Raw genomic sequence first — 4,191 nt, forward strand, 5'->3', positions numbered from 1 at the left:
TTCAGTAGGACTGGCAGTATCTGAAGTTGTTGACTTGAGCCTTTTACAGCTCAGCATATTAATACGGCTTTACTTTTTATACCTTGTTTTTATACTTTTCTGCTGGATGGCTAAGACCAAAATAAAGCAAGGCTTATATAACAAGAAATGTAATTTCTGTATCAGGATTTACCCTGAAACCCTGTACCGCCGCTTGTAGACCCTTTGTCAATGTCAGCCATGTGGATGAGTATCTCTTTTCCTTCTAAATTACGTGATGGAGTCCCCTCACCCACCCACTTACGCCCCTACAGTCATCCTGCATCTATTAATCTTGGGGCAAATAAAGCGTCACACCCCATTTTAGTTCTACGGCTGCATGGTCCTGTTCTCGGCAGTGCGGCACTCAGTCTGCAGGCGATAACCAACATCTATGCACCAAAGCTGGTTTCCCGAATTACCTGCACAATTCATCTTCACACAGAACAGGATAGTAGCAGGAGAGCTATTTTCCCGGCTGCTGACCTTCTGTTCTCCCCCGAGAGCCCACAGCCCTTTCCCTCTCAGTGTGGGTCACGGTAGAACCCCAGGTCACCGCCCAGTTTCGTCCTCCAACCTCTCTTCTCCCTGACTCGGACAGCAATCCTTCTTCTCAGCAGGGCCTGACTGGTACCTGTAGGGGTAGAAACTTCGCCTCTCTCCAAACATCACGTTCTGTTGGAACAGAGAAGGCTCCTCCAGGGCCAAGGAAGGCTCCAGGGAGAGCCGCAGGTAGCGCTTCTTCGCTCGGACACATGTCTCTAAAACCGTTATCACCACCAGGGCTCTGAGGTGCTCTGATTGAATAGGAGTTGCTGCTGCCTGGGGAGGGGCGGCAGGCGTTTTGTCCTCACTAGGAAAATTGTGTCTGAGGACAAGATAAACACAGAGGACAGGGGAGACAAGGGAACCAATCCAGAGCGGTGCTTCGCATGCTGAATGCAGCCTAACCTTGTTCTCTTTAAACACAAGAATGTGCTGCTACAACCAGAGATACCCTGACACACACACTCACCATGCAGGCTGTCTCCCTCCCCCACCTCCATCCTCTGCGTCGCACCTGTGCCATGCTCCTGTGTCTTTGGCTATACAGCACCAAGTCCCCGAGGGACCTTCCCAGAGGGTGGACTCTGGGCCACTCTTAGGTCAGACAGTTGCCTGCCCCTCCCTGACTCCCTCTTGAAGAAGCAGCAGGCCGGTGTAGTTCAATAAATAGTTGATGACTGAGTCAGCATTAAAACACAAATACCCATGAGCCCATCCTGATATAAATAAATGATCATGTGATAATTAGGAGAGGAGACAAATGTGTCGCGCAGAGGAACAATTTATGAAAGCACAGGACCCTCAAGGTAGAACGCACATCCCTGCCTCTCAGGTGTGGGCTATGCCTGGAGAATTATTCCAAAGATAAAGGACAGGAACAAAGAAAAGTAAAAAAACATGTGGGAGAAATCTGCCCATCAGCAGCACCTCTGCCGGGCAGTCACTGTCAACATCAGTGGTGACAAGTTGCACAGAGAGCAAATAGAATTGGTGTGCGGTGATGAAAAATTACTCTCCCACGCCCAGCCCACAGCCCCAAACAGACGAGGAAAATGTCAGACAAGTATAATGAAGGCCCAGAACGCCCGGTAAAGAACAAAGAAACCTAAGCAAAGAAAAGCTTCAACAGTCCATTGTATTTTGGGTGTTTTCAGATGAATTTGCAAGGGCTACCTTTCTACGGTCCCGAGAGGAGTTGGGGAGACTTTTTCTGAAAAAGACCAGGTAGTAACTATTTCAGGTTTTAATAGCCATCAACTCTCTGTCACAGCCACTGAACTCACCTTTGTTGAATGAAATCAGCCACTGCGGGCGGTGGCCGTGTTCCAATAAAACTTTATATACCCAAAGAGAATGTGGGCCATATTTTGCCTGTGGGCCATAATTTTTCACCTTCTTATTCTAAACTATTGGGTTTTGGGACCAGCCTTTATGCAATGTCAGTTCCCTCTCTCTGAGCATTATTTAATTGTTCTGAAGAGCCACAGGGTCATACAATTTCTAACAAGTCCACAACAGGATTGTGACAAGATCCCTAGGTGGAGAGCTACTGATCCATACGAAAGAATCCAAGAGGATTTGATGTCTGTGATTTAAGTAACTGAGGGACAGCTAAGATTTTCTTGTGAGTGAAATGGAAATAGAACGGGGGGGGCTGCATTGCCTAAAACTAGAACACCACCTTTCCACAAGTCCTCACTACTCCAGGCAAGAACCAGCCAATGCTAACAACTGGAGGAAAGAGAAAGGTCTCTGCTCCCTGGCATCACGTACGGAGGTAAAATGTAGGATGTTTCGCTGCCTTTGAGTGCCATGTTTGGATGCTTGCGGGCATCAAGATCTGACCCTCTCGTGGGTGACTTTGTCCTCAGCGTCCCCCTCCACAAGTCATAACCTTGCTACTTTTGTTCCCTGTTCCTGCCAAGCACTTTTAATTGCTTTCACATATCAATTTTCCTTCTTGATAACTTTCAGGTTTTGCAAATGATCTTCCCAACCTCTCTGTGGCTAATAACATCCTCAGCACAGATCTGACCAAATGGGTGTCAGCAGGTGGTGCCAGCAGGCACTGGCCCCCTGGGAAGCTCTTGAGAGGGTGACCACACTGCCTGGCTTTGTTTCATCCTCTGCTGCCTGCTCCCTGCAGACAGCAGGTGTGGTGCTGGGGCCGGGCGGCCACTCTGACTGAGGAAACCAGCTTACAGTGGGACCAACGAACAGCAGAATGAGCTGCAGGTGGCAGAGAAGAGAGCCAGAAGGGTGCCGGGTCCCTGAGGCATCAGAGACCCTCAGACCAGCCGTGGCCCCCGGATCTCTGCAGGGTCATGGTACATTCCTAGCTACCAAGTGCTGTCTTCTGGACAGCTGAATAGTGGAGCAGCGTCTTCATGAAACCAAGACCACCAGCATTGAAATCAAGTAACCACTTACCTAAATGTAGTAGGAGCAAAGAAATAGATCAACTAAGTATAAAACCAATCAGGGAACTTCAGAACTGAACCACACCTTGAAAATATGGAATTAATAGATATATACCAGGCACTCCGTGCCTCTACAACGAAATAGACATTCTTTTAAGTAGCACATGGTACTTTTTCTGAGCTAGGTCACATGCCAGTCTGCAAAGCCCTCTTAAGTAAATTTAGAATTTGAAATCACTCAAGGCATACCGTCTGACCACTGTACAATGAAAATAGGAAGCAATGATGGAAGAAATCCTAGAAAAGGTAAAATCTCCTGGAAAATCAACAACATATTCCCGAACAGTTAATGGGTCACAGAAAACATCAAAGAAGAAATTTAAAATTTTCTGGAAGTTAATCACAATGACAGCTCCACCTTCGGGAACCTCCCAGACACTGTGAAGGTGGTTCTCAGGAGAAAGCTCGTCCCAGGCAATACTCCCGTTCGAAAAACGGAGCAAGAGCAAGTAGATAACCTGGTGAGGAATCTTAAGACATTTGAGAAACAACAACAAGCCAGTCCCAAACCAAAGCGCAGGAGGAAAATTAAAACTTTAGCTCTAACCCGACATTGCTGTACTTAGGCTGTAAGTTTCTGCAGAGCAATCATTGGACCTTCCAGATTTCTTGCTATCCCGGAAGTAGCTGAACCACGCCAGTGGGGATGGACTCTGACACTGCACTTGAGTGCAAGCTGCCTGTTGATCCCAAGGGCTTCTGAGGACTTTCACTGGAAGGTCCCCTGCTTACCAGAGCCTCAACACAAGATTTTTTTTTTTATGTATTTTAGTACAGGGCCTACAGGGTCTCACTACAAGAACGTGCTATAAGAATCAGAATTACCAAAGTCCTCAAATGTATTCCCTTAGGGTCATGGCAGATGTGCTTTGCAGTTTCAGTAGGTAGACTGGACTCATAGTGATTCTCCTGTTTTCAACCCCCAAGCCCTGGGATTACAGGCACAAGCACCACACCCAGTCTCCGTCACGGCCTCAGCACACCCTGGGGGCAGGGCCCGCATGGCACGCCAGGGATCAAATCCCGGCCGCTGTGCTCGGCCTGAGCAAGAGCTTTAGTCTGCTGAGCTATCAGGCCGGCCCAACACAAGATTTTACTTCTGCAGTGACCACTTAAAATTCTCATTGAGTTTTTAGTCATCTTTATG

Source organism: Octodon degus, unplaced genomic scaffold (assembly GCF_000260255.1).
Source record: "Octodon degus isolate 3935 unplaced genomic scaffold, OctDeg1.0 scaffold00076, whole genome shotgun sequence".
NCBI classification, from domain to species: Eukaryota; Metazoa; Chordata; class Mammalia; order Rodentia; family Octodontidae; genus Octodon; species Octodon degus.